At 54.7% G+C, this 19,188-nt stretch overlaps 1 protein-coding gene across 7 annotated transcripts in view; it reads right to left on the bottom strand.

Moving 5' to 3' along the window:
* Window positions 1-19,188, bottom strand: part of CMKLR1 (chemerin chemokine-like receptor 1) — a 51,718-nt gene that overhangs the window by 7,514 nt on the left and 25,016 nt on the right. For all 7 annotated transcript variants that reach the window (XM_072802961.1, XM_072802962.1, XM_072802963.1 and 4 more), the window contains one exon: window positions 256-331. The gene's annotated coding sequence lies outside the window, so the exon portion shown is untranslated. The remainder of the gene's footprint in view (window positions 1-255; window positions 332-19,188) is intronic.

Here is a 19,188-nt window from a genome sequence, read left to right as displayed (position 1 = left end):
AACCACCCCCCTGTCTGCTAACCGCCCCTCACTCTAGCGAGGGAGACAAGCATTTGTCAGATTCCTCAAATCATGGTAACATCACAATGATGCTCGGTGTCATGAAAGAGGGGTGCATAGTGCTGGGAACTTGGTTCTGGGCATGTTTCCCAAACCCAGGAAATGGCCATGCTGGCATTCTCTGCCCCCACCTCATCATGGGTCCCACATTGGTGCCCTTTGGAGGCAATTGTTCAGCCTGCAAAAGCCCCTCACCGTTCACTGTTAGGGTGTCCGAGGCTCTCCGATGGGGGTCCTTGGCCAGTCAGTGCCTGGGCACAGCTAGAAACACCTGCAGGAAAGGATGAAGAGGCAGCGGTTGGATCCAGGTCTGAGTCAGCGGGCGGGGGGACTCAGAGCGAAAGAGAAGATCTGTGGTCGTCACCCCCGATTTACAGAGTTGAGGAAGCAGAGGTTCAGAAAGGCTAAGTGATGCCCAAGGGTGGAGGCTGGGAAGTGGTGGAGCCCCTCGAACCCAGATGAACTGCCAGGGCCTTCGTCCCCAGCCCCACCCCAGCACACCCACAGATGGGGGCGTGAGTCACGGGCGGGTGCGGGGAAGGCACAGGGCAGAGTGTGCAGATGGCTCGATGCAAGTCTGCTGCCAGGGCAGACCCAGAAAACACCATTCCAGTTGCCTGGAAGACAGAAGAGGAACAGCCCTGAATACCCACTATGTGCCAAGAACTATATAATTCCTTCATTTTGTCTTCCCAGGTCTCTTTGAGGCAGGTGTGGTGCCTCTTGCTTCGGATCTGGGGAACGGAGACCCAGAGAGAGAGAAGCATCCTTCTCACTGGGTGTTCCCTGAGCCCCCTGGATCACACACAGACCCGCTGTCACAACAGTCTGGGGAGGAGACAGACATGAACACATTCGCTAACCACCTACCATGTGCCAGACAACTTAAGTGGCACTTTGGCCAATTCCCATAACAACTCTGTTGGGGATTTTCCCAATCTAAGGAAGAACAAGCTGAGATTCAGGGGAGTCATCAAGCTTGGGACGTCTTGGAGGCGGGCTCATAGGCACGGTTCAAACCCAAGCACTGGGAAATCAGTTCAGTGCTGGCACACAGTAAACCCTCAAAGAATATTAATGATTCCATTAGGGCTCCGGGGGTAAACCACTGAATTCCAAGCCGGGATTTGAACCCAGGGCTCTGGGTTCCAGCCCATGCACCTTCCACCAGCCAAGTTCTTCCCATCCTGACACATGGGCTCCAAACTGGCCAGACTGCCAATCGATGCTTCATTATAGATAACTCCAACCTTCCACCGTGTGCATGGATTGCTGGTCCTTTAATGGGTTCAAGGTTGTATTTTATTTCAGAGAAGTCATCTTTCGCTTTTATTAAATAAAAGCCACTTGGACAATCCCTTTGAGAATCGTGGGTTCAAGAGACTCAGAATTCAAGTATCACCCCACTTGGGTGTCCTCCTCCTCTGCAGGTTGGGGGGATATTCTAGAGGTGCCCAGTGAGGGATCCTCCAGGGATTCCTGTGGTCCTGGAATGCAGAGGGAAGGTGGGAACCGTGTGTGTCTCCCGCCCTTGCCCGTGACTGGGGGCAATGTGACTGGTGTTCGTGACAACGCCTGCCAGGGACTGTGCCCAGCGTTTACCATAGCCAGCCTTGCCCTGAGGGGGGCCAATGAGGCTGAAGGTGATGAAGACTCTGGGCAGGGGGAAGGCAGTCAGAATGTGAACCAGGTCTGCAGAACCAGGGTTCTCACCATCGCCTTATGCTGCCCCCCAAATCACGGTCTGATGACTGCCACCAAGTGTGTCCTTGAGGATGAAATGACTGTGTCCACACTGCCTGTGCCGGGCTGTGCAGGCCCCAGGGACGAGAAAATGGCTTCCCTGGGGTCCCATCCCACAGGGGCTCACAGCCAGTCACAAGGCACAAGACAGAGGCGCTCTGGGGCTGGTGCTAGGCCAGGAAGCCCGAAGACCCCTGGAGGGGGCGTTCCCCAGCCTGGGCATTGGTCCTATGCTGCTTGGGGGAGTCTCAAGCGGAGTCTGAGCTGAGTTTTAAAGGACAGCCCTGAGCACAGAGGCTGAGGGGACATGCCAGGCGGCTCCCCGCCCCGAGCATGCCTCCCTCGTTGGCAGTGGGGGGCGGGGGAGCCCCAAGAGGAGGGTGAAGAGGAGTGGGGATCCAGCGCTTTGCACAGCGTCTACAGAGATGCCCTGGACACAGATAGCGTCATGTCTGGCTCTCCGGCGGGGCTGGGAGCAGCTCAGGGTCACAGGCCATGTCTCCTCGTCTTGGAGCAGGGATGGGGCTTGGCAGGCTGAGGCGGTACAGGGTGGTGCTGACATCCTCTGGGCATGTCCATCCATCCACCCCCTCAGCCTGCTAGGAATTGGGTGAGTCAGTGTCCCCAGTTGGTGTGTGCCCTCGCCCTGAACCCCTCGGCCCTCCCAGGAGAGTGTTTCAACACAGGCCTGCCCTCCACCTGTCCCAACACACATCCCCCTGCCCTGAGCCCGTTTCTGCGCAGCCTGGGCACTACAGGGGAGGGGTCAAGGACATAGACTCAGGAGCCCTGCCAGGCTGCCAGCTCCCAAAGCCTGGGTCTGCATGAACCTCCGGTGACCTCGTGCAAGTCCGTTAGCTTCACTGCACCTCAGTTGTCCAATCTCTAAAATGGGTGTGATGGTCACAGTTTCTAATTCATGGAATGGCTGTGAGGCTTGAATATCCCATGTAAAGTTCTTAGAACAGGGAAGGCACTATGCTGTGACAGTTGCTGCTGTGTCCCAGGATTCCACCCTTAAGTGTCTCCTAAAACGGCCTTTACCTGGGACGGTAGGAGGGGCCGGGAAGGCTGCAGGACCACTGTGGTCCTGCCTACCTGTCTCCCCATTTCTGGGCTCAAGGGCAGATCAAGGGCAACACAGGCCAGGATTTTGCTTCTCTAAGCTCCAATCCCTTGGTCTCTCAAATAAAAGTAAGAAAGCCTCCCTTATGTTGTTGGGTCAGGTGAGGCGACCGTGAACCCTTGGCCAATTGTAAACTATAAAGAGCTATAAAATTCTAGTTATTTGCATTTCTTAAACAAATACTCAGGAGGCATCTGAAGACAGTGCATGCAACCATAGCTCCTGATCCATCGTAGGCGTATACCAACATGCCAACGTCACTTGAGCCCTCAGTACATGCCAAACGCTGCTCTGCCAGGCTCCGTGTGATGCTCCCAGCAGCCCTGAGGGGGTGACTCTAACTTGCAGGTGCAAAAATGGAGGTTCAGAGAGGTGAGCAACCCGCCCAAGGCCACACAGCTGGGAAGTCAGATCTCCAGGGACCCCCCAGTGAGCAGTGTCTGGGGCTCCCCCTGCTTCCCTGAGGGATTAGCAGTCCCCAGTCCTGCCACTCACTCTTCGGAGCTCTCTAAGCCTTAGCTTTGAATCCAGAGGGCTCAGATCCCCATCACATTTTTTATTCTCCTCTGGAGCTGCCTTCCCCGGAGCTACCTTGCCAGGTTTCCCTTCACTTTTCCTTCAAGATGTCTGGAAGGGACTCCACTTGAGAATCACACTTGCGATGCCATGTGTATCTTGGTCTGTGACCCACTACCCCCCCACTGCCCACCGCCTCTCTTGGGTGCCCTTTCTGAAGCCCCCTGCTCAGTGAGAAATGCCCAGGAGAATTTAGGGTAAAGAACATTGCTTCCCCTGAGGAACTGGGCTGTTTCCTCATTCCTAATAATCCATATTCTACAACTGATCACATTTCCCTTTTCGATGTGGCCACAGGGAAGCTCAGAATCATATTTGCAGGTCAAAAGCAGCAGCCACATTAACCCTGCTGGTCCTCAACCTTCTGAATTGGTTTTGGTTTCTTCTTATGTCTATATCCAGCTATTCTTTCTATTGCTTTTAGATCCTGGTGATAAATAATCATTGATTGGGTGCACACAATAGCCTGAACACTGTATAAATGCTTTCATTGCATTAGCTCATACATCCCCAGGAAGCCCCGGGAGTCGTTCTGCTGTCACTCCCAACGTAAAGGCGAGGAAGTGAGGCTATTGTCACCCAGTTGGAAAGTGGCCAATTCACACCAGGATGATCAGACTTTGAGCCCTGCCCCTAACCACTTTGCTTTCCAGAAGAGGGAGCACTTCTTTCCACATCTGTTCCCACCCCTCCTTGTGCCTTAGGGCATCCAGCTCCATCTTCTGGGGCACCTCCTCATTGCTCCCCTTTCCCTAGCCCCCCAAGGAATCCACATTCCTCAGTCTCAGGACATCTGGTGGAGGTCCAGGGCACATCGTTCATCATAGCCTAGGCAGGCAGGTGAGCCTGTGGCCAGCTCCCCCTTTCCACCCTCAGCTCCCCAGAGAGCCCAGGGAGCAAATGAGCTGCTCTGGATCGCTCCCACATTCAGCCTGTGAGCCTGAACGTACATGCATTTGGAACCGGACCTTGAACTGGGCTGCTCTGAGGCCCCTGGGACACTCTCAAGGCCACTGTCCCGAGACATGTATGGGACATGTACGAAGGAAAGGATGGCTTTTTATTTTTATTTTTATTTTTTTTATTTATTTTTTTTTTGCCTTAGCTCACCTCCCCCCAGCAGCCCTGAGAAGCAGGCAGGGCAAGTGTTATCATCCCCATTTTGCAGGTTATGAAACAGAGGCCCAGAGAGGAGAAACAACTTGTTCAGGTGTGATCTTATCTTGGACCTTCCGGCCTCCAGACCGGTGAGAATGACTGTTGTTCAGCCTGGTAGCCTCTGGCATTCTGCTACAGTAGCAGCCTGGACCAGGCCTGAGCCCTCTCTAGGGCTCCACAGTGATCCCAGTGTAGTGGGGCGGGCCTGAGGACCAATGCTGGGGCTGCTGCGAGGCTTGAGTAGGTGGAGTATGTTCCGGTGCTTGGGCACTGCCTGGGGCGCAGAAGCTCCCCACTAGTAACTAACAGAGCACCTCCCATGTGTTGGACAGTGGGCCGCACACTTCACGCACACCTCACCTACCCCCTACAACAGCCCTGCGGGGGCTGAGACATGATTATACCCACTTACAGATGGGGACACTGAGGCACAGGGAGGCAAAATAAAGTCTGTGAAGCACTGTACACCTCTGTAGGGCCTAAAGCCACTGTTGTCTTTGTCACTGTTGCTGTTGTGTGTGGGCTGGGGTGGGGGCAGCCAGAATCAGCATCCACTAGAGTTTTCTGTCCATACCTGCTTCTGACACCACTGCTCCCTTCATCTCCACTCTGGCCAGCAACCAGGCATCTCCCTGTGATGCTGACCATGTCCTACCCGATGCCACCCAATACCCCCAAAAGGTCCACAGGACAACAGGCGCTCATTCTTCACCAGCTCCTAGCTCAGTGCCTGGCACACAGCGAGCACTTAGAAAGCATATGTGGCATTAATTGCTGGCATCGTAATTTACTAGACACTTCTGTGTGGCAGGTGCCAAGCCATTAGAAATGTCACAGGTGGGATGCCTGGACGGCTCAGCGGTTGAGAGTCTGTCTGCCTTCAACTCAGGTCGTGATCCCAGGGTCCTGGGATTGAGTCCTGCAACAGGCTCCCCCTCTGCCTGTGTCTCTGCCTCTCTCTGTGTGTCTCTCATGAATAAATGAATGAAATCTTTACAAAAAAGAAGGAAAAAAGAAATGTCATAGGAAGAGTCCTGCAGGGGTAGGGGTGTCCTTCTTTCCCAGAGCTTTGGAAACAGGGAGCGGCATGCCTACTGTAGTGGTCAGCTTGGGCTGCTGTGCTGAAGGACCACGGGCTGGACAGTTCACACAAAAGATGTTGATTTCCTTACAGTTCTGGGGGCTCTAAGTCCAGGATCAAGGTGTTGGCAGGACTGGCTTCTTGGAGGGTCCCCCTCCCTGGCTCATACACAGCCACCTCCTCCCTGCGTCCTACGTAGTCTTCGCTCTGTGTGTATCTGCGCCCTGATCTCTTCTTATAAGGAGCACAGTCATGAGGGATTAGGGCCCACCCTCATTTTACCCTAACCACCTCTTTAGAGACCCTGTCTCCAAATACAGTCACATTATAAGGTACTGGAGTTTACAGTGAACATATGAATTGGTGGGAGGGGGGCGATATAATTCAATCTATAACACCTATGTGTTGTCATTATTGTTAGAAACCTAGCATTGCTATTTGTGGTTCCCTCAGATGGCTTACTCTGAGCTTGGGAGGTCTTATCCCCAGCTCTCTGCCCCATGGCCTCACCCATGCTGGGGCCCAAGCCCCCTCGTTACAATGGGTTATACACACAAATGCAGACATAGACACACACATGCACAGAAGCCCTGCCTCCAGGGCTGCCTGCCTCCAACATACTAATAATCTCCAAACCCATCAAGGGATTGCCATCTACAACGTACAAGAAACTCCTTCCTTCAAAGCCGAAAAGAGAGCAATCCCAACAGAACATGGGGAAATGATACGAGCAGGTAATTTATAAGAGGGAAACCTCCAAACGTCATTGGCATATGACAGATTTATGCTCAAAGACATGCAGAGGAGAACCACAGCCAGATAACGCTTGGCGCCTACTAGACTGTGGTAAGAATACAAAGCTGGTGTGGCTGCCCCTCGGGCTGGCAGGGTGGGGACACAAGCTCTCATGCCACACCGCGGGTAGCCGTGAACCCCTGTGTACCTTCCAACCCTGGAAGGCACCGAGCACCAGAACGCTCATGTGCAGTGTTTGCAGGGGCATGTCTTAGCTTTGGCTCTCCAGAAGCAAACCTCAAATGAGGATCCCTACAAAAGTGATTTATCGAGGAAATGTTCCAGGAAAAATCGGTAAGGGAGTGGAGAAATGGGATCGGGAAGGGAGGAGGCCGGGCAAGGGTGAAGAAGGCGCCCTTGGCCTTGCTTGTGCTCAGTGAACAATGGAGGTCACGGTCCAGGAGGCTGAGTATTTGTATTCCTTTGCCCTGCCCATGAATTCCCAGGCACTCCCAGCCCCTGAGGTTGGTCCTCCAACAAAGAGCTGAAGGTGCTGGCTGTCAGGGGCAAGAGACCCCTGGGAGATTGTGTGTACTCAAACAGTCAAGGTTCCAGAGGATCAGGGGGTGGGGGACGGCACACAGATGTGTCTACTGATGGCAGAAAGCTGGGGACCCCTGAACGTCCACTGCAGGAGAGGGGACAGTGAATGCTATACAGCCGGTAGGAGCAACAGATCATCCAGTGTACACACAGCAGCAGCATCCAGAGCATCTTAAAACCACCTAACCATAATAGCACTTAAGTGCACTGAAATCACGCACGCAAAAAAGCAGCAATGCACACAAAGCAGTAACAAACATTTTGCAAGAACACCACCAAATAACAAGATACACACTGAATGGATTATCATGGCCCCATGGGAGCAGTGGTGGGAGGGAGAAGGATAGAAAACGAGGCTAAGAGGAAACGAGCACCAAGAAGAAAGAGAGGTCAAGTGTGGGGGCTTCCGGAGGAGGCTGGGGATGCGAATGAGGATGGATGCAGGGATACCATTGTGTCAGCTCTCTTTCGTCTCCTGAGGTCTGGAAAAACCCAGAGAAAACAAACAGACACCCCAGATCCCTGGCTGGGGTTCATGCTTGGGCAGTGCCCAGCCCACGCCTATGTCCCTGAATCCCCGATGGAGCCACGCTCGGCCGGCCGAGGGCCAAGCAGGCAGCCTGGGCCCTGCCCCGGGCCCTTCAGTGCTCCGCCCGGCAGCCTCCTCAGACTGGGAATGGACTTGGATGAGCCAGTGGAAGCCCTGGCCCAGCTGAAGCTGGCTCTGTGGCACCCAAGGCCTCGTACCTCCTTAGTGAGCCCAGCCCAGCCCCTGCTCAGGACGGATGGGGGCTCCAGTTCATATCTGGTTCCTCCTGCGGCAAAGCACAAAAACCTCAGGCAGATGTCATTGGCTTCGTTTTTATTAGACAAACATGTATCTGGCCCTCATTACATTCTAGGCACTGTTCTAGGCACTGGCACGAAGAGGAAGCCGAGGCCCAGAGAGGGTAAGTAATGTGCCCAAGGTCACATAGCTAGCTCAGGTAAGCAAGGAAGGTCAAATGAGTCATTGTAGGTGTCATGGAGGCAGGTAGCTGTCATGTTGGGCTTCAAACTCAGCCTGCCACACTGCCAAACCCACTCTCTCCTTGTTTACCACCTCGCCTCCCCAGAATATTCTGGAATTCTCTGGTCTTTGCTCCAGTGGAACCTCCTAAAACCCCCATGAGATCAGTCTGGCAGGGTTCATGGTGTGGATTTTACAGACGGGGCAAGATGAGGTTCCAGGTCCCCAGTGATTTCTTTGCCAGCCCCCCTCCCCATGCCCGCCCCCAGCCCCGCCTCTAGGTAATGGCCCAAAAGGGAATGTATCCTGATCCCAGGCGCTGCGGGGAAACACCTTTTGGAGATGGAGACTCATTCACACATCCAGCCCGCAAGCCTGTGCGGAACCTGCTGCTCCTGGGCCCTGGCTTGGAGGCACCACATCGCCCTGTGCCCACCTGGGCCTGCCCTGACCACCACAAGGGTGGCTGTCACCAACCCTGCTTTCTCAAGGGGACGGCTGAGGCCAGAGGGGGTGCGGGTGGGGTCACTTGCCGGAGGTCACACATCTGGTTAGTAGCAGGGCAGAGATTTGAATCTGGGCATCCGAGTCCAAGCCCCACCTTCTCCAGCTGCTGCCCACTGGCCTGCAGCCCCACGGGCTCCGGGGACAGCAGGGCTGAGAGGCATCTGGGCCGCAGCTGTGTGCCCCCTGCCTCCCCTTGGCACCCTAAGTCTGCGAAGATCTCAGCTCCCTTTCTCTGTCGAGGTCTCTCTCTGCTCCTTGTTTTTTCATCTCTTCATCCTTGTCTGTGCCTGTGTTTCTGTGTCTCACTCTCCAGCCCTCCTAGTCTTCTGTCTCCCTGCCCGCCCCCCCACCCCATTCCCGTCTCTTCCTCCCCTCGAAGAGGCTCAGCGGCCCCTCATCTGCCCTCACTCACCTCTGTGCCCACCTGCCCACGGCCGCCAGCAGCCCCTTCCCCTCCCAGCCCGGCACCTCTCGGGTCTCGGCAGGCCTGCCACTCGCCCTCTGGCCACAGGCCCAGCGCAGGGGCCTTATCAGGGCCCGTGGGTGTGGGAGCCCATCAGAGAAGCTGGAAGCGCTTCCCTTGGTGTTTGGCCGCAGCGGCCTCCCCCACGGCCCACCCTGACAGTCCAGATGGGCAGCCCAGGTGGGAGGCCTCTCCTCCCACCCCCTCCAACCTCGGAAAGAGGCTGCCTCTCCCCCAGAGGGCAGCCCGGTGCATGGCAGCACAGACTGAGGTCCAGACCGAGGCAGTGACCCTGCCTCCGCCACAGAGGAGAGGGGGCTCTCCTGCAGGTAGTGGGTCCCCAGAGCCTAGAACCCTGCCTGGCCGTCACGTGCCTCATGCCTCACCCCTCTGTGGCCTCACTGTGGAGATCTGCAAATGGAGGCTCACTCAGAGGGATGAAGTGGCCAAGCCAGGCTCACACGGCCTTTAAGCCTTAGCCTAGGGTGTGAACCAAGGACTCTCTGACCCCCAAATCTTGGCTATTTCTACTTGCCCAGGATCACAGCCTCGACCCGCAGCTGAAATGTAATGCAAACCTTCTGGATACCTTTCTTCCTTCCCAAATGGCCCTCCTCAGCAGCATCCCCGCCTCCCCCCACAGCCAGCCTCTGGAGGGTCTGGCGTCTGTCTGCTACAGAATTCCCTGCCTGCTCTCACCTACCATTCCCTGCCCTTCAGGGCAGAGAGCAGGGCCTCTGGGCCCCAACAGATTGCTCCCCCCACAGATCGCTCCAAGAGACACCTTAGGGGTTACAATCCCTGGATCCCCAGCTCTGAGGGACTCAGGAACCTCAAAACCACACTGCACCGCAGATCTTCTAGCCGCAGGCTGGCCGCCAGCCCTGGGACAGAATTAGCTCTGTGTCGGGAGAGAGTTTCCTCCCTGGTCCCACGCCCACACGAAGAAGCTCACGCTGAGTCACTGCAGTGAAGCTGGAAAGTGCTTGGCTGCCTAACAGCCTGTCCCATTTTCTTTTGGTTTTGGATGGGGCCCTGGTTGAGCTTAGGATTCTGTAGGAGCAGGCCAAAGCAAGGAGCGTCCAGCCCTGGACCTGGACAACTCCCTTTGCTCAGAGACCAGAAACCTCCAACAGCGGAGGCACAGAAGCAGGGGACCCCCAAGAGTATCCCTTCTCCTGCCTGGTATCTGCCCCCCCCCCCCCCCGATTACATCACAGCTCCTTCCTCCCCAGCATGCTCTGTCTGTTGTCCAGGTCCATCCCCCGGTGCTCTGTGTCCTACAGATCCCCCCTGACATCACAAAGCTCTTTGCCCTCTGACTTCTAGTTGGGCTTGATCAAGGAGAGTCCAGCTGGGAGAAGAGGGCAGGAAGAGACGGAGGTCAGGCTACCCAACCCCCCCGCCCCTGCAGGGTCTCCTGGGTCAGCTGCAGCTATACGACCTGGATGGAAGTACAGATCTCTCCTCTGGCCCCCAGCCTGGGGCAGCAAGGTCCCCTTGCAGGGCTGGACCTTGGCCTCTGCACGTCCCTTAGACTGCACCCATCTCCCCCCATCCTGAGCCCTCCGTGCCTAGGCTGTCATGTCTCCTGTTTGAGCTGGGAGCTATCTGTTTCCTGCTATGACCCTAACCAGGCTCTCTGCCACCCCACATCTGTCAGATCCTACCCATTTTGCCCCTAGACAGCTCCTAAATCTGCCCATGACTTCTGCCCACCAGATGCTGTCCTCACCGGACCGTGAAGTGTGGCCACTGCCTAACCAGCCTCTTGTTTCCATTGTGATTTCATGTTCCACTTGGTAGCCAGAGAGATCTCTTCAAAACTCAAACCACAGGGCAACAGTCTCTGCTTAAGAGCTCTCCTTAAAAGCAGTCCCTAAGGCCCCTGCCTCCCTGGGGACTGAGCCTCGGCTGGCCCCCCACCCCAGATGAGAACCTGACTTGGCATCAGGTTCTGGGACCTAGTGAGAGCACAGACACTTCCTTGCAAACCCAGCCCCACTATTTTCTTGCAGACCCAGCGGTCATGCCCCCAGCAAAAGGGTTTGGGTGGACGTCTCTCCTTCCCTGCTGAGAAGCCACTCTGGCCCCATTGGTGGGTCCAATGTACAAATAGTGTGGTTCCTCCAATTATTCAGCTTGTGTCCAAAGCCACCAGGCAGATAGCCTGTGCCTCTTTCCATAAACACTGCCCCAGACCCTGGAGGGGGCCTGTAAACAAAGTCCCGCCCTGCTTATATCCCCCTAGACTCCGGGGCCCAACACCCGACCCGCCTAATCCCCTGAAGTCTGCCTTGAGTCCACTCACGTAAGCAATCCCTGAGCTGTGTACACAGCTCATCTGGAAGGCAGCAGGCACTGGGGTGTTGACATGAGCTGCTCAGGACGTGGTCTGAGAGGTCTGTCAATGGTGGTCGCCCTCTTCACAGGCCAGGCACCAGCCCGTGACATGTGCTTGGGGTCCTGCTCACAGCGTGGGCTTGGAGCCTAGACCCCGAGGGGCTGCTGGGTGCTCCCCAGGAAGTCATCGTCCCAGCCCCCCAGCCCTGCCCCAAGTCCAGGCCAGCACAGCCCACTGTCAGCCCCGAGGACCAGGCTGCACCTGATACTGCCCCCAAGCATGGCTTCACCCCTGCCACCTGGAGACACTTGGGCGCTGGCAGCCAAAGGAACTTTCTCCGTCAGCAGGACCCCCCTCCTGCTGTGGGAGAGAAAAGCAAGCAAGCCAAGCACCAGGCTCTTGTTTCTGGAGCCATTGTTTCCAGCCCCTTGGCTCTGCTCCCTCCTTCTTTCCTCTGCTGCTGCACTGATGAATGAGAACCAAACCTTACCAGACCCTAGAAACTCAGAGCAGAGCCCCAGGGTGGGTATCTGAGACCCAATGGACCATCCTGGAAAGGAGCTCTGGAGCCCAGGAGGTCAGGATTAAATAGGGTTAATAATAATCATCTTAATAACTATGTCTTACTGAGTCCTACTATGCATGCCAGGATGCCAAGAAGCACTTTATGTACATCCCATGGGATGGTGGTCACTATTATGGCCATCTTAGAGTTGAAGAAGCAGAGGCCCAGCAAGAGTGCGTCTTACTCAAGGTCACGGGGCTACTGGGAGGCAGAGGTCTTCACACTTTCACAGGCTCTATGTGGCAGATGTCCTTAGATAAATCCCTGACCCTTTGGGGCCCTTAGCTTCCCCATCTGTAGAAGAAGGAGGTTGGAGTTGACGGTATCAAAGGCTCCCTTCCAGCTTTAAAAAAATGCCATAGTTGAATGAGTCATGTGTCTGTCTATTGCCAGCCTCGTGCCAATAAAAAAGAAGTATGGCTCAGCTCCATGCTGTGAGACCCTGAGCAAATTACTTTGCGTCTCTGAGGAGCCATGGTTGAGCTCTGTGCTCAGCACGGAGACTGCTCAAGACTCTCTCTCTCCCTCTCTGTCCCTCCCCACTTCTCTCCCCTCCCCCCACCGCCGAAATAAATACATAAATAAACCTTTAAAAAAATAATAATGCCTTCCTTTCAGAAAATCAGGGAGTCTGGATAAAGTGATCTCTTGGGACCCCTTACAGTTCTAAGATTTCTGGATCAGGGGTTAAAGTTTGATTTAGAAACCTCCGCTTCTTCACCCCTTGAGCAAGTCTGGGGTCCTTGTCGACTGTGACAAGGTTGTCTCGGCTTATTTCCCCACTCCAGGCTACCCATCGGCTAGGCCACCAGCTTCAAAGGCCCTTCCTAGTCAAGCAACCAGGAACAGATTCTCCTTTCCAAGGCTCAGTGTTCCTGTTTATAAAATGGGGGTGATATGACCTCACCTCCTAGAGTTCTCATGAGCATGTCATGAAGCAATGATGTGGGTGGACACAGTGGCCCCTGCAACAGCAGGTACTCAGCAAACATTTGTAGAGAAAAGTCAGATGGTGACTTCTCTGGGAGAACCAGCAGCATCCCTGCCCCCCCACCACACCTCCACTCCCGGTGAGGAGAAAGCTGGGCTGAATCCAGCTAGCAGATTCTGAACCAAAGCAAAGAGCTGCGCTTCCAGAAACCAACGGAACTCAAAGACGAGCCTGGAATGTGTCTGGAGGCAGAGGAAGGATGGGAGCCAGGCCGCAGCCAGCGGTTCCTCCGAGCCTCCTCCTCCCAGACCAGACACTGCCCTGGCCGGACGACGACGTGTGGCCACTGCCGTGCCTGCCCGGGGCTCGGCCCCATCTCCCTTCCCGCATGCCCACATCCTCTGCAAGAGCTTCGGCAACGCATTCCTCCACTTGGAGAAATCCCTCAGCTGAACCCAAATGTTGTTCTGCTCCGTCTACACAGAGCCGCACGGCATAACCAGGAGACGGCCCCGGCTGGGAGAGCTCAGCCCCATTCTCCACGGCTCTGACCTTCCGCTTCTGTTTCTAGGACATGGAGGTTGTCCAATGGGCTGAGAAGATGTAGGAGAACAACCGATGGGATGCACCTCGCACAACGGCCAGCCCCTCGCAGGGTCTCACACGATGCCGATTCCCCCCAATTCCCACTTGACAGATGGGAAAACCGAAATTCAAACAAGTTTTGTGATCTTCCCCCCCAGTCTATCCCCACAAGTGAGCAATGGGTAGAACCTGGCTTCTCTCCTGGTTTCCTCCTGGAGCCTGGTTCCGCAGCACTTAGAGCTAGGACTGAATCCCAGCCCTGGCCCTTGCAGGCCGCGTGCCCTGGCGTAGGCTACTTCACCCCTCCAAGCCTCAGGCTCCTCATCCCTAGCATCTGGCCCCAGGAGCTGTGAGCCTTCAATGAAATAAGGCTGGCCAAGCCCTGGGCAGAGTGCCCGTCACAATCACAAGGACTTAGGAAATTTATAGACATGGTATGGCTGGGAAATTAATTCTCACTGCCCCCTCACAGAGCTGCTGTTTGAGGGTCCAGGGAGAAGTTGGCAGGGCATGGGCCGTCTCAGAACAGGGTCCGACGTCAGGGAGTGTTGGCTGCAGTGTTGGAACCCCGAGCCCCATTCCAGCCTTCTCTTGTCCTGTGTGCTTGTCTCCTGAGCAGCACTGAGGCTCCCGGCACATCTGGCCAAGGACAGCCCTGCCCTGGCCTCTCCCTGGCCGCCCAACAGCCCCGCTCACTCCAGGCCACCTTGTTTCCGAGACTTCCTCTGCCTCCGGCCTGGAACCTTCTCCTCTGTGGCCTTGTCACAGGAGGAAGTGTGCTCAGCGTGAGCCTGGAGTTCCAGGAGTGCGGTTTGGCACCTTTGCCTGGGAGAGGTCAGAAAACAGAGGCCTTGTTGGAGGGTGAGGGAGGGGGGCTGGGGCCTCTCCCAGACAGGCTGACTCAAACCCTCCGGGAGGCTGAGAAGCTTCCGGCAAGATGGCCTTGACATTGGGCTAATGGAAAGCTCTGAAGGCCAAGGATTCTTCCCTCCAGTTCTCTGATCCTCCTGTCTCCCTTGCTCTATCCTTCCAAGAAATATTTATTAAACATCTATTAGGCTCCAGGCCTGGATCTGGGTACTGGGGAGATAGCACTTCCCTCGAGATGCTGGCATTCTCGAGGAGGGGTGGGTAATGGAAACATAAATAAATGGTGATGAAGTAGGCAAACACCCCTGGAGCCAGACTGCCTGGGTTTGGGTCCCTGCTCTGCCACTCACCAGCTATGTGGCCTTGGGCAAGTCACCACACCTCTCTGTGCTTCAGCTTCCCCATCTGAAAAATAGCAGTGATAGTAGCTCCTCCCTCACAGGGTTGTTCTAAGGATCAAATAGGTTTACACTGGTAATGTTTTAGAAGCAGGCTTGGTTCATTGGAAGCATTATGTAAATGCCAGGGGAAAAAGTGATCACAATAGCTGGTGGTGATATGGGCTACAGATAAAAGAGAAAGAGGAACAGGCATAGAGATGGGAGAAAAGGTATTATTTTAGGTTGCATGCTCAGAGAAGGTCTCTCTGAGAAGGGGACCTTTGAAAAGAAACCTGAGTATAGGAAGAGGGAGACATGTGACTTCAGTCGTGAAGGCAGTACAAGCAGCAAATGCAAAGGCCCTGTGGCAGGAGCACATTCCACAGGTTCAGGAAACAGCACAGACCTGCGCATTCAAACATCTATTCAAAAGGCTGCCAGTGAACACTTTCTAAGTGCCATACTCCCTGCTAGAAACTCTGGGTATGAGATGGCCCAGTCTCCGCCATCATGTAGGGAAGGTGGGCACAGGGGCATGGTTGATGTTCCTCAGAGCACCTAAAGTCCAGACTTCCAGTGAATTGGCCATATTGGCCTGCATTATGGACAGGATAGGGTTCTCTACAGTCTCCACCCCTCCCTATTATGCCCTTGACTTTGCGGCAATGAGTCAGCTGCAGTTCACCACAGAGCTTGCCTTGGGTCCTGCTGGTGTAGAAATAAGAGCGATCTGGTGTGAAAGATGGGCCAAGTCATTCTCACTTTCAGCTATAGTGGGAGAGTGCCGATCCCTTTGCAGAAGTGACAACATAGTCCCATTGTTACGCATCATGTCCCCTTCCTGGCCCTGTTGGTGGCCAAATTTGTGACCCTGACTCCGTACATAGCAAAGGGAAGTTGGTCAGGGAAATCAGGGGAAGCTTCTTGGTGGAGGTGACATTTGGGCTGAGCCTTCAAAAGTACAGAGCCTATACTAAGTGGAGTTGTGGAGGGAGGAGGCATCCCTGCAAAGAGAACTGTGTGCAAAGGCACAGAGGCTTGATCAAGTGTGGTGAGAGTGTGTGGAGTGGGATGGCAAGAAACAAGGCCATAAGAAGAAGACCCCTGCAGGGTGCCAACTTTACCCTGGGGGCAATAGGGAGCTAAGGATGGTTTCAGAGCAGAGGTGTGTCCATCTTTCTGAAATAACCCCAGTTCAAACTCATATGGCTGATATGGGGGCTGTGCTGGAGGAGGGGAGACTGGAGACAGGAAACCAGCAAGGGGCCCTGGAAACTGGGTGAGGATCCTCCTGCTGGTTCCAGGTCCACTGAGAAGTAGCAGTCTTTGGAGGCTCTAGGAATTGGGGCCCCTTAGAGAGCTGGGGAATCTGGTAATCTCTCCATTTTCTCGAGGATATTGTCCTCAGCCCACATGGACAATTTTGCCTCAAAAGCTGTTTCCATGGCAACTGCCAATGCTCTAAGAAAGGTCTTAGATAAGCAGACATGGGGGGACCAGAGATACCCAGCTGAGGCTTCATGAGAGATGCCAGGTCACAGAGAAGGCCCACACCGGCCAGTCCCAGGGTCCCTGAAGACATAGACAAAATCTGGTCACCATGACAATGCTGATTCCTCATCCCTGGATCTCATTGACCTGAGGCCTTTTAACATGAGAGTTGGGGGAGAGAGAGAGAGAGGAAATGCCAAGGGGCAGCCAGAACCAGCAACTTATGAAATATGCACATCTTAGGACAGGTGTGAGCCAGGTGGATCTGAAGACCCCCCAGGAGATGAGCACAGATGCAGAGGAAGGAGCTGTCTCTGGGTCTGTTTTTGGATTCCAGAAAGGCATCTTCCAACTCCCAAGTCTGGTAAACCCTGCTGTGATGCCTTGAATTCTATCATAAGTGTTCTACCTTCTATCCCCTTCCGCCAATTAATTGTGGTAAAAGTAGTAATGATGATAATGAGTGGCATGAACAGAATGTACCCCCTCTCCTCCAGTTCATATATTGGAGCCTCATCCCTAATGTGAGGTCATGAGAAAGTGGGGCTTCGGGGAAGTGATTAGGTCTTGAGGGTGGAGCCCCATGAATGGGATGAGTGCTTTCATAAGAAATCCCACAGAGAGATCCCCAGCTCCAATGTCTGAAGACCTGGTAAGAAGACAGCATCTATGAACCAGGTGGCAGGCCCTCACCAGCCACCACATCTGCCAGCACACTGATCTTGGACTTCCCAGCCTCCAGAACTGTGAGAAATCGATTTCTGTTGTTTATAAGCCACCCAGTTTATATTTTTGTTATGGCCACCAAGATAGGCTACAGCAATGACTAACATTCACCGGAAGTTTACAATGCACCAGACATTGTTCTAATACTTCAACTCACTAGCTCATGTAATCTAGACAGTAACAGCAGGGTATTACTGCTCTCATTTTAAGATGAAGAAGCTGAGGCACAGAGAGGTCAAACAACCTGCCTGAGGCCACAGAGTTAGGAAGGGGCAGAATGAGGATTTGGGATGTGGGCATCCAGTCTATTCCTCCTTCCAAAACCCATGCTTGCTTGTGAAGCATGCAGAGCTTAGCCCAGTGCATGGCCCAGAGTAGGGGACCGGCAGTGTCTGTTCCCTTCCTCCTTCCTGGTGTATGATCCCAGAAAGGAATCCAAATATAAATCAAAATTGTGCACTCACTCCCCTAACAGCAGAAATGTTGGCCTTCTCTCCAGAAGTGCTCTTCCTGGTAGCCTTCGGCAAACCCCAAGCTTTTGATGAGCAGCCTCTGGAATCGGACACTTTCTGGAGTTCCACTTGCTTCCAGGCAGGGCCCATTCATGTGTTCCTCTGGGAGTGGCCTGAACATCTCTTCTTTGTGGAAAGCCACTCCTCCCTGCCCCTCATCAGGCTGCGGAGCTGGGAAGGAGATGACCCCGCCCCCTGCTCTAAGCCTGGCCAATGAGAACACTCCATTCCCGATGCCACCAATGATTGCTTCAGGAATTGGGCACAGGGCCTAATGTGGGCCAATGAGAGCTTTCCCTGGGACTCTTGCCACCATACGAGCAGATTCTGACAGGGAAGGACACCAACACAAAAGAAAACAGGCCTCAAAAATCGAGAGAGACCCAGCATGCCTGAAACCCTTGCTGGACAGAGGAGTTCCCCCAACCAATGAATTTCCTTTACTGCTTTAGCCAGTCTGAGTTGGGATTCTGTCCCTGGCAACCAAGCGAACCCTGCCTCACATGCAGCTATCCCAGCTCTGATATCCCAAAGTTGAGGGGGGACCTCACCTGCAACAGTGCCCTGGCCCTTCAAAATGGCAGGCAGCAGCTTGAGAGCGAGACCGAGGGCCTCACAGACTCGCCTGCCTGACCCTACAGTGTCCACTGCTGCAGGAAGGGGGCATCCTTAGGTGCAACAAACTCTCCAGGGAAGTCAGGAATGCCCAGGGAACCCCCACATCAGAGACCACTTCTTCACTTGGCAAGCAAGACCAGGCCCTGAGCTGGGTGTCTGATGTGCACATGAACTAGACACCATCCCCACCCTTGCGGGGAGGCAGGCGGAGCAGTCGTGCAAATAGATGCATCGATCAGAGCTGACATTTACTGAGGGCAGAGGCTGTGGTCTGTTTTGGTCACTGATGCATCCGCAACCCCTTAAATTGTGTGTGACCCATGGTGGGTGCTCCAAAGGATTCACTAAATAAATCTGAGAGCTTCAGATGTGTGTGGCATTTACATGTCACTAGCTCAGACACCACAGTCAGTCTTGGGAGGTTAGAACTACTATTAGCCCCATTTACAGATGAAGCAGGAGAAGCTCAGTGAGGTTCCTCCCAGAGGCTGCCCAGCCCGGAAGCAAGCTGCAGAAGTGCGATTTGAATGGGGCTGTTTGGACTATATGGGGGCTGTGGCCAGTATCTGTATGGGATGTGGCAGGAGCAGGGAAGTGGAAGGGAGCAGTTGCAGCCCAGGGGAACATCCTGGAGGGAAGGCAGGGAGGGAGGACACAGTGAGAGCCAGCAGGTCCGTCTGCAGGGAGTGCTATGTGTTCATGAGGTTCCGGGGTGGGGTGGGGGATGCTGGGGACGTTGGGGGAGGCAGCACAGAACAGGGGGCCGAGTGGAGACAAGCCACAAAGAGAGGAAGGCCCTTGACTGTGAGCACCAGTATCTGCTCACCTTGACCAGCCTGCATAATATCAGCACCCGAGGGTCACTGACTCAGGACAGGGCTGCAGGGCCAAGGGTCAGAGGGGGCTACTGCAGGGTTGGGGGTCAAGGGGAGCTCAGAGCCCAAGTCCTTCCAAACCTGCCTGCTCCCTTGTGCACCAGGAGCCCAGTGCCCCCTAGCATGGTGTTCCCGACCTCTGGGCCCTTCCCCAGGAGGCTCCTTCTGCCTGGGGTGCCCCTGTCTCTTTCCCTCTGCTCCTCCCAGCCCCGCTGGGCATTCTGGAGGAA

This window comes from Canis lupus, chromosome 27 (assembly GCF_048164855.1).
Source record: "Canis lupus baileyi chromosome 27, mCanLup2.hap1, whole genome shotgun sequence".
Classification (NCBI taxonomy): domain Eukaryota; kingdom Metazoa; phylum Chordata; class Mammalia; order Carnivora; family Canidae; genus Canis; species Canis lupus.
This window is presented reverse-complemented; position numbering and strand designations above follow the sequence as displayed.